This window comes from Lepisma saccharinum, chromosome 13 (assembly GCF_977018435.1).
Source record: "Lepisma saccharinum chromosome 13, izLepSacc3.1, whole genome shotgun sequence".
In the NCBI taxonomy this organism is placed as follows: Eukaryota; Metazoa; Arthropoda; class Insecta; order Zygentoma; family Lepismatidae; genus Lepisma; species Lepisma saccharinum.
Window position 1 is genome coordinate 72,403,630 of NC_139241.1, and position 15,701 is coordinate 72,419,330.

The window sequence follows — 15,701 nt, forward strand, 5'->3', positions numbered from 1 at the left end:
AGACCTAGGGGAAATTATCCCTATACCCCCTTAAATTATTTATAATGGACTCTGCCATTTACCATCCTCCACCTCTCTATTATTATTAGCGATGGGACAGATTAACCAGTACTCAGTATTAGCCAACATAGGGCTACGGTGTATCAGTTTTGTAAGTGAATAAAAATGTATCTGGAAATGTTACAGAACTGGTTGTGATGTTTGTAAGGAAATACATTAACTTTGAATAGTGTTTGGAATAGTACTGAATTCCACCACTTTAACCGCCAGTCACAGTTCCACTAAAAATAGCTGCTTTCACAGGTCAAATGAGAGCTCGCGGTGTGTTTTAGCTGCATCCATGTCCAACCAGATAGACCTCACTAAAGTCCAGGATATCCTAAATAACCGATTTCCAGGTCGAGGAGGGCCAATTACATGGCCACCTCGTTCACCTGATCGAACATCCCCCGATTTTTACTTTTAGGGTTTCATTCATCGACCTGGAAATCAGTTACCGAGGATATCTCAGATTTCAGTGAGGTGATGCACTATCATGTTGGAAGTGGATGTTGCCTTCAAACCAAAACACACACAGCGAGCTCGTTCTTGGAATGTGAAAGCAGCCATTTTTAACGTTTCCGAATAAATCTTTATAAACCTACAAAGTTGTAAAATTCTTCTTTACCCTGCATTTACAAGCCATGGTAGCTCAGTCATTAGGGTGTCTGACTACCATGTGAGAGACGCAGGTTCGATCCCCGGTGGGGGAGAACTTGGATTTTTTTCCACCTGTTAAAGCAGCTCCAGTGCCCACCCAGCATCGTATAAAGTGGGTACCTGGAGGAAACTCTGGGGGGTAAAGGCAGCCAGGGGCGTGGCACTGATCACATCACCCCCACTTTCAGCCGTGATCAAGAAAGTTTGGGGCCCTAACCCCACACCCCCTATACGCCTTCATGGCGTGGTGCATTACCTTTTTTTCTTTACCTGCATTTACAACAGTCTTTAATTTAGTGCAATATTATAATTTTATGCAGCAATGAATTGGACGATTTTTCAACACTGAATATTGTTGCATCAGAGGTAACATGCAACTATCGCCATCTTCCAGCCCCTGATTTACCATTCAGTTACAATGGATTTGTGGAATGAGGCGCAGAGCACATTCGCTGTAAAAACATTATAACAATAATATTCCTTGGCCCACGAGATCACCAGATCTGTCCATGTAGAATAAAATCTCTTGCAACCACCAACCTGAAGCACCCTCAATTAACTTAAAGATCAGACTCAAGAAGAAATTTCTCAAATTCCTGTGGCCATGCTGCACAATGTGGTATGTAATCTACCAAAAAGACTGATAGTGTGTGTGGAACAAAATGGAGGTCTCCTATTAATGTTATTTCAAATAAACAAAAATGTAACAATTGTATTTGCATTTCTTCTTTACTGAATAAAGTAGTTCATTTTGTATGACGATGTATATTTTAATTTTTCTTGTATGTACGCATTGCTTGCATTGTAGAATAATTTTCTTGTAGTTTACGGTTATTACAAGCATAAGAAAACAGTTTTTCGTTGTGACGTTTCAGGAGAACACACGCTCCCTTCATCAGACATTTATTTATATTTTGACTAAGGATGCAGTTATAACAATGGTTAGCAATTTTTTAAACAAAAAGAATCCATTATATAATGGATGTTGTCAATGTTACATTGTTGTAATATAGCAACCTAACTGTGAAAAGAAGCAGTCTGTTTTATTTTTATTTCAGATAAAAAATTTTGATCACATTATTTCTTATTTAAAATTATGAATCCCAAATATAATCAGGTAATTCAAAGTCATCATTGTTTTCACAAAGTTTCTTGATGTTTTCTGTTACATTAAATTTTAAAGATGGTGGCTTACTCCATTTGTGAAAAAGAAAACTCCATACTGGATTTATGTTACCATTTTCATTATTTAATTATTCCAGTGTTCTTCTGCAATGAACGGAGCTTCCCAGACATTCAACTCTATGTTTCCCGTCAATCTTTTTAAACCCTTCTCTTTTTAATCAAATGCTTCTCTTCCATGATGTGAGCTGACAAACCTGTTCTTGGGTTTAGATTTATCATGCCATCTTATTGCCATTTTCCTTGCGGTTTGTCCTGCATAATCCTTTGAACATTAACAACTTATATTATATATTCCTGTGGTTTCCACATCTGGTAGAGAGTTTCTAATTTTGAATTCATTAAATGTACATTCTATACTTCTTGGTGATCTATAAACAATTTTGAAATTAAATCTTCTAAAAAATTTTTGCAATTTTATGTAAGAATCCCTTGTGGAATGGAATGCACACAAATTTCTTTTCATCATCTTTGTATTTCTCTTTTCCTTTAGTTTACTTGCAACTTGTTTTTTTATTTGGTTTATTCTGTTGATGTGAAAGCCATTTTCTTTTGCTATATTAAAAAGCCTTTCTTGTTCATTTTTGATATCTTTATTATTAGAACATAGTCTTTGCACTCTCAGGAAAAAAATTGAAAATACATTATCCATTGTTATACGAGAATGTTCTGAATTGGCATGGATGTATTTTTCCCTTGCTAATTTTTTCCTATGGACTGATGTTTGAATTGTTGTCAGTTGTCTTAATTTTCAGATCAAGGAAAGAAATTACGTTGTTATTCATGGGTTCGCAAGTGAATTTTATGCGACGATGTGATTCATTTAACAATTTAAATACGTCCATGATGGTGTTCTCATTTTTAGCAATTGCAATTGCTAAAACGTCACAACGAAAAACTGTTTTCTTATGCTTGTAATAACTGTAAACTACAAGAAAATAGATGTACATTTTGTTATGTATTATTTCATTTTAAATGTGGAGTATTTATAATCGCCAGATTCATTGCCGCACCCTGTATTATTCACGTGTCGTGGTTTTGTAAAGTAAATGTCTAAATACACTGTTCCTTTTAACAGGTAAAAACCCTCTGGAATCATCCTATTAAATACATAGGATTATTTGCAATTTATATTGGACCAGTAGAGTATTGATTATATCAATATGCCTATTAGTAAATTTTGCATAGTAGTTTATCAGTGTCCTCCAATTACAAAACTAATTCTAGAATAAAATTACATCTTTGCGCACATAATTAACGACGAAGATCTATGTAGGAGTTTTCAAACTGTATTACAGTGTACGAAATAAATTTCTAACACATCACACACACTCACTGCATACATAGCCAAAAGCCACCTGTGCTCCAAGTGAACTTGCCAAGTATGACATCAACACACGTAACGCTATGCAAGTGAAGGTACAAATGCAAGAAGACTCTACTTGCCTTTTCTGTCACAATAAGTGCACACGGCACAGTGGTTCGGATCCCACTTTAAACTGTAGGTCCAGTCCCGATTAGCCATTCTGTGCATACTTAAAACAACAAATCAACTGTCACAATAAGTAAAGAGAGAGAGTTGTGTGCTTTCGAACGGAGAATGATTGTTGGAACCCATAAATTTGGGCATTCTAAAAGAGATTTCTCAGCAATTAAATGTGTCCCAGTCCACTGTTAGTGATGTCATTGGCAAGTGTAAATGTCATGGAAGCACTGAGCCCTATCATCGCTCTGGAAGGCCCAAGACTAATCGGGACCGGCAAACTTTGAAGCATGTTGTGCGAACCGATCGTCAGACAGCCTTATCAATGATTGTATGATTGTAGAGGATTTCAGTCGCAACTCAGGTACAGAGCACAGTGATAGAACTAGCTGCCGGGAGGTGATAGAACTTAGTATTCATGGTTGTGCTGCTGCTAGAAAGCCATTGATTATATACACCAATGCCCAGCGTCACTTGCAAATAACACCGTCATTGGACTATAGAGCAGTGGAAGTAAATCTAATGGAGTGACAAGTCATGGTACATGATCTGGCAGTCAGATGGAAACGTGTGGACCCGGTGGATGCCTGGCAGACAGCGTTTGCCAGTATCTGTTGTAGAAACAGTGAAATTTGGTGGTGCACCATAATGGCTCTTAGCTTGGGCTCTTAGTTTTAATAATGGATTGATGACCTCTCACATGTACCACGACATTTTAGACAATAACATGCCTCCCATGCTGTGGCAACAGTGTGGAAGAGGCTCCTTTCTTGTATCAAGAAAGCACAGCAAGGTCAATTGTATCAAGGTTTGAAGGAAATCAAGTGGAAGTGCTTAACTGGCCTGCCAAAAGCTCTGAACCCAATCAAGTATCTTTGGGATAAGCTGCATCGTCATTTGCATGCCAGACAACTCGACCAATAAACACACATCAACTACTCATCATGCAACAGGAAGAATGGAAACAAATTCTGCCTGCAGTTTACCAGAACTTAGTGGCAAGCTATCCCGAAGGGTAAATGCTCTAATAACAGCAAAGGGAGGTTTGATACCCAATCAACATGACTGGTGTCTTGGAATTAACAGCAATGGCTGTCCAGTGACTTTTGGCTATATAGTGTGTGTGCGTGTACACACTATATATATATATATATATAAGGTATGCCCAAATGAAAAGGAGACCTTTGCTGTAGAGGCGTTTTATCTAATCGAAGAAGGTATATATGTTTGCCACGAGATGGTGCGGTGTTTGTCCCAGTTTGCAGGTGTAGCGAATGGCTTCGCATGCTGTTTCCTCAGTTTGCGAGATTTGTTTTGCGCGGATGGGTGCATTATGGATTCCTCCAGATCAGCGCAAAGAGCTGTAATCCAATTTCTTCGCGCAGAAGGTGAGCATGCTTCACAAATTCCTCACACATCCTCCGTACAGTCCCGATATTTCCCCATGTGACTCCCACATCTTCGGTCCCTTAAAACAATCACTGAAAGATCAACGGTTCACCTCCTGTGACAAGGAAGTGCAGAACACCATGGAAAATTGGATCCGTAATCAACCCAGGAGTTTCTACACTGAAGCCATCCACTCCCTTCCTACGCACTGGGATCAATATCAATGGCAATTATGTGTAGGTATCATGTTACACATTAACTGTACTTCACATATTATGTAATGCAAATATTCTATATTATAATATTCTTTAGATATAACCGTAGTCTCCTTTTCATTTGGGCATACCTTATATATGTTCCATACCAAGGAAGACATCCCATTCTCCCTGGCACTCAGGGGACAATGCCTCACTACTGATAGAACTACAACCTCTGCCTACACCAACGCTTAGTAACCTTGGTCACCAAACAAATATCCCTCATACACCTCCATCAAGAAATATTCCACCAACACCACTGTGCTTGTCACACAATATCACCCCGCACCCACACAAAATCAGACATACTCTATGTTCCCTCTTTCCCATCCTCCACAGTGATTCCAACACCAGAAAAACATCTTCCCCAACAAGCTCAGATACGTAGAATTTTCAGCGAAAATTGCAGGCTCGACCAGGACTCGAACCCAGGTCTCTGACATACTGTGCCATTGCTCTACCACTGAGCCACCGAGCTGCTCTGGCTTTGCCCAATTTTTCAAGTACATCTCCTGTGTGTGCCTTATCTCAATGAATTTACATCTCTATGTTGGGAGAAACCAGGCAACGTCGTTGTCTACAGTGTTCACAGGCAACAGATTGAGGTAGCACTTGCAGAGATGATTTCACAGATAAAACAGCAGCAGCAAAAAATTAGGTGAAGCCAGGCTGGCTCGGTAGCTCAGTGGTAAAGAAATGGCACTGTATGCCAGAGACCCAGGTTCGAGTTCTAGTCAAGCCAGCATTTTTCGCTGAAAATTCTACGTAGTACAAGTACTACTGTATGTGCCTAATTTTAATTAAGCTCACAGTTGTTTTCAATAACCCCTTGCTCCCCCTCCCCCGCTCACAAATGCAAAGCCTCAGGTGAAGAAACCCTCTACCCCAAAGGAACCTGCCACACCTCTAACCTCATCTATATCCTCACCTGCAATATTATTATTATTTACAAAAACAAAAAAATATATATACTCACATTGGCCTCAGTGAAACTATTCCTAATTGTCACTCCCGCTCCTCAAAAGTCACAGAGTATTTGTTGATCAGATGGGCGACTTCAGGTTCTGACTGCAAATAACGAACACATTTCAATTTAAGGACTAAATTCTGAATGTCCCACATACACATAGATATTAACAATTACAAATATTCTAAAATAGTTGACATTGTTACAGTGTTATCAAGACTTTTTTATAAAATCAAAACTTCTTTAGATATGAACCAATACAATTCAAACAGTGTTGTAAATTAATCTCTACTTTAGTTCACATTGTCTACCACAATGCAATGTAATCTACTTGCGGAAAATACATGAAAATGATCATGTATAGTCCGTGGCACATCACTGCTTAACAGCAAATACCTAGTCCTGGGTTTGATACTAGGTGGAGGCACATGGCACAGTGGTTTGGATCCCACATTAAACTGTAGGTCCAGTTCAAACTGGTATTTCTGTGCGTAAAGTGGACTTAAAACATTTCAATCAAACACCTAATACCACCCTCACTTCAACAAAATCACACACACCCTATGCTTATGTCTCTCACACTGATTCTGATGCTAGAAACATACATCCAAACAAACCCAGAGTTGCTCTCAAGTGTCTCCCTACCCTGTATAACAACCAGGTCCACAATACTCCAGATTCACACTGCCATGTGCAAATTCAACCTCCACCCAACAGGAATCTGCCACACCTCAAACACCATCTATCGCCTCACCTGAAACATCTGTAGTGGCTTTTATTGAGGGACACCTCCACAATTCTCAACCTCAGGATCAAAAATGGCCCAAGTTCAGATTGTTTAACTCCAAATGAATAACCCTACATTTGTTTTTGCCATTACAGAGTGGCCACTCTAGGACCATATAAAAAAAAAAAACACCCTCGGAATTTCGGTGGCGAGAACTAAACTGAACGACTTAATGCAATTGGCTAATGAGACAGCATCCTAATGGCAATCATAACAACAAACTTTACTGACCTTCTTAAAAAAAACTAACTTTTACTGAACAGTTTTGCTGATTATCACCAAATCCTACAAATACGTGTATCAATTTCACTAGGGTGACCAGATTTTCTGAAACGAAAAGCAGGACATCCATGGATACGTACGGGGGAATTTCAGCTAAAAGTGGTATTTGGCAAAGGAAATGTCTCCCGAAATATTACACAATTCTTTTTAATCTGTATTCTTCTTGATTTTTATTATTTAATGTGTCGCCTTCCTCTCACGTTTGGCTAATTGCATCAATGAATATGAGTGATGTGACTGTATTCATGATTGGACACTCACAAGGCTGGTATCCCTGGCATCCTAGCATTCAACCACTCCACAAAAGAGGTCTTCCCTTTCATTTCTCCTCTGGCTTATCTTTTTAATTTTACAGATTAACCTTTCTCTCTCTTTCATTCCTATTGTTTCTTTCTTCATAAACCATAAACATACTGTGAAATAATATTAAAATATTAATCAATAATGAGAATATATTTGTCTCTTGCCGCAGATGTAGTAATCATCTCGTCAATGCATCAAACATACAAATCCCCAGAATTGGACTATTTTCAATTTTCAAAATGTCCCTAATTTTAGTCATCACTGAGTACCTTGCATATCATATCATGAACAGATTGCATGCAATATCTGCTTCTAAGCAATAAATATAAGCTTTACAGTAAGAATAAGGTCGCGAGCGAAGCGATCGTGAAAATTTTTAGATTTAAAAGTATTTCTTTGCAAACTAACAATACTATTAATTTAAAAGATACTAACAGTTTCACAGAGGTAAACAACTAGTCTAGATGTTTTGCAGGACGCTGTTGAAAAGTAGGACATATTTGTTTTTTGTAGTAGCATCACAGACCACAGGACATGGCCATCAAAGAAAGTACTGTCCTGCGAAAATCAGGTCACCCTAAAATTTCACAATCATAAAATTTACTGGTACTGGTCTATTCTACATTTCACATACATAAAATTATGTGCCAATAATTACATACGGAGCAGAGACTTGGATAATGATAGAGAGAGACAAAAGAAAGATGCAGGCAGTGGAGATGAAATTTTTGAGGAGTATATTGGGGAAGACTAGAGGGGACAGAATAAGGAATGAGAAGATCCGACAGACAGTGGGACAGGACAGGATAGATCAGGCACAGATGAGATGGTTCGGACATATGAAGAGGATGGATGCAGAAAGACTGCCAGTAAGAGCTTACAATACACAAGGAGTGGGAATAAGGCCAAGGGGGAGACCAAGATGTCGGTGAAAAGAGCAGATAGCAGAGAGTGATCGGAGAAGAGGACAAGATTGGAACACTTTAGAAAGAGAGGAATGGTGGAAGACCAGGAACAAATGGAGAGGCTTGACGTCTATGCCGACCCAGCCAGATGCAGGAAACGGCAAAGGATGATGATGAGAATTAATCATCTTTAACAAAAAAAAACACAAGCAGCAGACACACAAGTAACAGAAGGAAAAATTAATTCCAAGCTTTTGACCCACTTTACAGGATCTGTCATTATGGATCAGTCAGGAAGTAAGAGATGCTGGGAATTAGTCGTCTATGCCAAGAGAACAATTTACCATAAAATAAATAACCAAGCTGCAAAAACTACCAGGATTACAACCTCATGATGTGAAGCTTCTCATTCAGTGTGCAAGTTTTAAAAGGAAGCTGATATTGAACACCAAGGCAATATTAATAACAATGTTGAACAATGACTGAAAACACTGGGTCAAAGTTGGTATAAAAAATCAATTACGCGCTAGTGTACTAGTTTTGCATAAAAACAAAATGCTGCACCCTTTTTGTTGAAGCAGCAGCTACAAGTGTAAAATATATTAGCAGAATAAGTATGAAAACTATTGAACACATACTATGCAATACCTTGACAGCCTTTCAGAAGGAAGTCACAAGGTGATTCAAGAAACATTTGAAGTTCTTCCTCACTCGCCGAAGGTGTGAGATGTTAGATACAGTGAAACTATTTTTGATTAATTAGCTCTATGATTTATGATAGTATTTTATTCAAAAAATGAAATTGAACCAATATAAAGTTTGAAAAACAAAATATAAATTGTGAGGACTCATTGGCTTACTGCAATACAAATTAAACGTGTAAGAACTTTATGCAATTATAGATTGTATCAAGCTAACATTATTTCAGTTTTGTACATTGGGTAGCTACATTTCAGGTGTTGACAAATAGCAGAGGGCTAATATCTCCTATGAAAAACCTACATCAACTACCAATTATAGTTGAAAGGTTGATTTGCCAAGCTGTAAAATACATGTGCATGATTATTATGATCCACTACAATTGTAAATTATTCACCTGGACCAAGGTTCCCATGCTAAAAACAACTTACACTAAAGGTGATCCTCCAAGCCAAAGAGACTGGAGAAAATTTGCATTGTATATTAAAAAAAAAGTTTTAATATGAACATTTTGCTGTTTTTAGTTTGTAGAGATGCATCAGTGAAGTAAAGAATGGATTTAGATGGTGCTATTTATCACGTCATGCTGCCGTTGATGACATGACAGTAATTTTACGTTTTTGTAAGGTTAGGTTAGCAGAGTTAGATTTAATGCTGTTAGAATTTCCATACAACAATATTTCATTTTTAAATAATGGTGCAAGTGCTCCATGATATGACAAATTGTGGTTTACTCATCTCGAAATGAAATTTCTGTTCCACAAAATACTGTAATTTTCAATTAAAAAAGAACGTGACAGGCACAGTAGTCTCCTGGCCCTTTCTTCTCTTTGAGCCGGTGGAGTGGTTAACGTTGTGAGGGTACAAAATGTACCAAAAGCAACTAACCTTGGGTCTTCAGGACACAGATGTGGCGTTAGTGTTACTTTTTGTGTTAATTTGACTTTTACATCGACCTAGCTAAATCAAGGATTGTGAACGAAAATGGCATCCTTGCTATCTTGAATGATCCCCGAACAGATATTAACAAATATCAGTGGTGCTGATAGTGAATAAGAGGTCAGTGAACATGAATGAGATACAGGGGAAAACTTACAGGAAGATGGTTGAAGGTGAATCTGTCAATATAGAAGCAGTTGAATATGGCAGTAAGACTGACAAATCTAATTTCTTTTATGGTAAAAACCAGTATACGTTGCCTAAACTGTTTTGAAAAGTGACAAAAATTGTCTAGAGAAAGGTACTATACCAGCACTCTCACCGTGAGTATTTGGTCAAACTGCAGTTGTGTTATTTTTCTAATTTCCATGTTTTATATTTAATATAATTAGTATTTAATTATTGGCACATTAGGGTATCTTACATATGAAGATCGGAGAGAATGATGCAGATAGTTTTTCATATATACTTATTTCTATCGTATGCATATTCTGTCATGATGTAAATATATTTATCAAAATATATCTATTTCTTAAAGTGCACATATATTTTATTAGGCCATGACTATTTTCACCAGGTGTTGAGAATAGCATAAGAACTATTTTCACCAAGTGGTGAGAATAGCATATAAGGATATTTTCACCAGGTGCTGAGAACATGGTATGGGTCTATTTTCAGCAGCAAAAGTAATTACCTGACCATAGCATTGTATTTTGTGCAAGTTCCTTTAGTTTTATTGCAATTTCATTATGCAACAAATGCAGTTTCTATATGGTTCAATTTTGATTTATGTCTGTTAACACATACTGTGGAGTTGCAGCGATTACTTAAGATTTTGTTCAATGTATGCTTTCGTAGTTATGTTAGGCGGGCCAGGTTTGGTTCTTTTAGCATTAAAATAAAGTCCCTAAATGCATTCTACTAAGCATCCGATTTACTTCTACATTAATTCCCACGCTTGACAATGGAAAATGCATTGTCCATGGGAAGCACGCATGCTTGCCTAAGGTAATTTTTAAGTTGTTTTTTCCAACATAAACAACTTTTTTTTTCAAAATCCAAACAGTGCTCATTACGTTAAGGAAGGTTCAAATTTTGTGTGATAATGATTGTTAAAAAATTCTACGATAATTTGTCTTACTGCTAGGAAAATTTGAAAAAAAAAATCATAAAACAATCGGAACCGTTACCCACATTGTAATCAATGAGTCCCAAGTCCGATACCCAGTGGATGCACATTGTGGTTCGGATCCCATTTTAAAATGTAGGCCCACTCCCGATTAGCCTTACTGTGGTGCATAAAGTGGACTTAAAATCTCATTGGCAGTAGTACTTAAGTTACTGCTAAGGAGCTAATTTAAATTAAAAAGTAACACTTTCGTATAGTGGAAACTGATTTCTTCATTTTTACAGAAGCAACTACTAACGGAAATCACTTTCTGTATCATCGTTGAAGTTCCTCAATGTGTTTTCTTTCGCCGCGTAACATTTTTTAGTATGAAATCTTTTTTTTTTCTATAAAAATACCTCTCCGACATGCAATTCCTGTTGCTTCCAATTGCTTCTATACATCAAGGATGGTCCATGCGTTTCATGACGTAACCACCTGTCAATGTTTCCAAACACGCCTTTTTGTTGCAAGTTTTTTTTATTTTTCAAAATTTCAAACTATGCTTGCCTAACCTAACCTTACCAGAAATGATTTGTGGGGCTAACATGAATGGTTTGTGGGGCTAACGTCAATGATTTGTGGGGCTAACGTCAATGGTTCGTGGGGCTAACATCAATGGTTCATGGGGCTAATGACGATGGTTTGTGGGGCTAACGCCAATGGTTTGTGAGGCTAACGAGCTGTTAGCATAATTTCAAATCCGGCCCCAAAATTAATCATTTTTCGGTGAAGACGGTTGGAAACACTGCATGCACACTCCAAATCGACATAACGCCAATGGTTTGTGAGGCTAACGAAGTATTAGCATAATTTCAAATCCAGCCACGAAATTAGGTATTTTTCGGTGAAGAAGCTTGGAAACACCGCATACACACTACAAATCGACAAAACACTGCCACAACACGCGATGAACCAGTACGCTATCGCTACATTGTGTGTTACAGAACCGGAAAAAGGAAAAACAGTGATTACTCGTAAATTTAAAAAATAGATATTATCTTCGTTAGAAATTCATTATTACACCTAAAGAAATGTTCCGCAGTGTAGAATTGTATGTGAGCAATGTAAAAAAGTGAAAAAGAAATGATTTCTAGGTGTTTCCACTATACGGAAGTAGTACCAATTAAAAATTGGTGCAACTACTACTGTCACCAAGTAGTGAGAATAGCAGAAAGTGCTAAGACCAGAAATTACATGATCTGGTGTTGGGAAGTATTTACAGAAATAATTTTAATGCTAACGGCCCTAAAAGTGACCTGCCTAACCTAACAATGAAAGCATTAAGGAATGCAATACAAGCACCAATTCATATTAGAACACCTTGTGGTATTTTTCAAACTTCATAGCTCATAGCGTGCAGAAAAATTACTTGTTGTTGTTGTCCATACGAAAATGAATGCACGCGGACATAAGCATCGGTATTCGTGATTAGGAGGCCTCAATTAGTGAGTATGCCAAATATGAAGAAAATCGGAGAGGGGTCCAGTCATCTTCAGTCGTTCCTAAGCATCTTACACATCAACAATTAAAAAATGCACACATACATGTAGTAGGCAAGGTTGTAGGGTACTAGTTAGATATAGCGGAAACACATTTAACTTGTTTATTTTGAAATAAAATTCATTTCTATTTACCTCATATGCATAGCGGAACATTTTTCAACTAGGGATTACTTTTTCAATGAAAAAAGCGTTATTTTTAACATTATAAGTATTTGGTAACACTTTACCATACCTGAGACAGATTTCTTCAAATTTACAGGAGAAAGTACTTACGCAAATCATTTTCTGTAGCGTTGTTGATGTTCGGGAATGTAATTTTGATTCATTTTAATGCGAATGCATGTGGTTTTGTACGAAAATCTATTTCCGACGCGCTATTGCTGCTGCCGCCATTTGCTTCCTGCATGAGAGCACAATACGCTCTCGTATTGTCCGTATATGCTAAATTGAACGAAAGGAGTGCTAATGGAACCAAACCTAACAGGCCTAACCTAACCTAGTAGGCATACCTCGTCCCCGTGATGGTTTGTGGGGCTATCGTGAATTTTTGGGCTAACGTCAATGGTTTTTCTGGCTCAAGGAACGATCAGCGGTAAGCTATCGCCATGTTGTGTGTGGAAATAAACAAGAACAGTAAGTACTCGTAAATGTAAGAAATATACATTACTTTCCTAACAAATTCAATTATTTCACCTAAATAAGTGTTCCGGAATGCAGAATAGTACGTTAGCAATGTAAAAAAGTGCGAAAGAAATGTTTCCCAGGTGTCTCAGGTATAGTAAAGTAGTACCAAGTATTTATTGGTCGTTGCTAATTGGCCGCCAAATTTTGACTAGCGTTGTCTATTGTCAGCTGATATGCAGTGTTTCCAAACTTATGAACCGATAAATGCCGCACACACTATTCACAAAAGGTTTTTAAGCAAAAATTGACCCACAAACCATTCACGGAAGGTTAGGTTAGGTTCAGTTAGGTTAGGCAATCAGAAAATTGAATTGGAAAGAAAAACTGCTCACACGTCATCTTGTAAAACTACCGCGTGGTTGTTACACTAACACTTATTAACCGAAAAATGATTGTTTTCAATCCATAAACCATTCACGGAAGGTTAGGTTAGGCAAACATAGAAAATTAAATTGGAAAAAAAATCCCGCTCACACGTCATCTTGTAAAACTACCGCGTGGTTGCTACACTGACAGGGGGTTACATAATCGAACGCATGGAACATTTGATTCACGTAGTTGATGGTAATGGTGGCACAAGCTATCATGCCATAGGGATACATGAATGTCGAAAAATGGTACTACTTTACTATACCTGAGACACCTGGGAATCATTTCTTTCGCACTTTTTTACATTGCTAACGTACTATTCTGCATTCCGGAACACTTATTTAGGTTAAATAATTTAATTTGTTAGGAAAGTAATGTATATTTCTTACATTTACGAGTACTTACTGTACTTGTTTATTTCCACACACAACATGGCGATAGCTTACCGTTGATCGTTCCTTGAGCCAGAAAAACCTTTGACGTTAGCCCAAAAATTCACGATAGCCCCACAAACCATCACGGGGACGAGGTATGCCTACTAGGTTAGGTTAGGCCTGTTAGGTTTGGTTCCATTAGCACTCCTTTCGTTCAATTAAGCATATACGGACAATACGAGAGCGTATTCTGCTCTCATGCAGGAAGCAAATGGCGGCAGCAGCAATAGCACGTCGGAAATAGATTTTCGTACAAAACGACATGCAATCGCATTAAAATGAATCAAAATTACATTCCCTAACATCAACAACGCTACAGAAAATGATTTGCGTAAGTACTTTCTCCTGTAAATTTGAACAAATCTGTCTCAGGTATAGTAAAGTGTTACCTGAAAAATATGTACTCTTACCTTATATATGCATATACTCTCATATTAGTATAACATATTGTAGCTCCATGTAATCCCTCTCTATATATGTAATTATATATTGACATATATACAATAACAAATATGTAACCAATAACTGACGACATCTATTGCATTGTACAATGTCTAACGATGAATAAATATATTGTATTGTATTGTATTGTATTGTATCTTATTTACAGGCCGAATAACTTGCACAATTCGAAAAAACACTTTTCTCAGCTTCAGAAAGTCCACAAGAACTAAATTCCGTAAGTACTTTCTCGTCGTTTCTCCTGTAAATTTCAAGAAATGTGTTTCCGCTATATCTAATCGTTACTGGTTGTAGATCATACACATGCACCGTTTAAAATCTGGTGACAATAGCTCAAAAGCTAGCTTCACCACCTGGTGAAAATATTCACTCCCAAAAAATATCTGTACACCATGATAAATTAGGAATTAAACAATTGGAACTTGAGCCAACATTATCTCCCAGGACATATTATTCGGGTTTTGTACATTGAACCAGATGAGGGTGGACACCTCCACCAGAAACAAGGAGAACTAGTTAAATAAATGCTTTTTTAGCTGGAATATGCATTTTTGTAGGGTGTGTGTTGGTATATATGTGACCGCACCATTCCTACATCTCCACTCATTATTTTTCTGCGGTCACTATTGTTACGTAGACCTTGATAAGAGGAAATGGAAAACATCAAGTTACATAACCGGTTAAGTTTTAATGTTCGTTAAGTTAGCCTGACCAACACTACATACATACCTTTTGTCGGAATTATGTTCTCGAGGATCCAAACAATCTGCAACTTAAGAATCTCCATATGATAATGTACTGTATGGCTGATTTGTGATAGTTATTTACAATTTACAGGTTTAAGTTTGCCGAACCTGGCATTTGAAAATGGTTCATATAGTAAAAAATTTCGGATTTGACAATCGATGAACATGTTACTGTTTCGCAGTTTTTATATTAACTGTCAAACGTACCACACAATTTCAAACAGATAATGACTTCCTATTACAGTGCGCTGTACTTCCTATGAAGCCATAAAATCTCTACTTCAAGTAGCCGCCATATTTGTTTGGCTTCGCAGTCGGCCGATGTGTCCCACACCAGACCCACTGTTTAATATTGAACTATATGCATATATAATTCAATTGTTTAATCTGAACCATCTTAAAAACAAACATTATATTTAATTTGGATGAAACACTGTTTTT

The 15,701-nt window shown here is 37.4% G+C and overlaps 1 long non-coding RNA gene across 1 annotated transcript in view; it reads right to left on the reverse strand.

The window, feature by feature from the left end:
- Positions 1–15,493, reverse strand: part of LOC145997032 (uncharacterized) — a 29,010-nt gene extending 13,517 nt beyond the window's left edge. Inside the window, exons 1-2 of the long non-coding RNA XR_014442853.1 lie at positions 15,244–15,493; positions 5,987–6,078 (exon numbers count right to left, since the gene is read on the reverse strand). This is a non-coding gene — a long non-coding RNA (uncharacterized LOC145997032). The remainder of the gene's footprint in view (positions 1–5,986; positions 6,079–15,243) is intronic.
- Between the last annotated feature and the right edge of the window lie 208 nt (positions 15,494–15,701).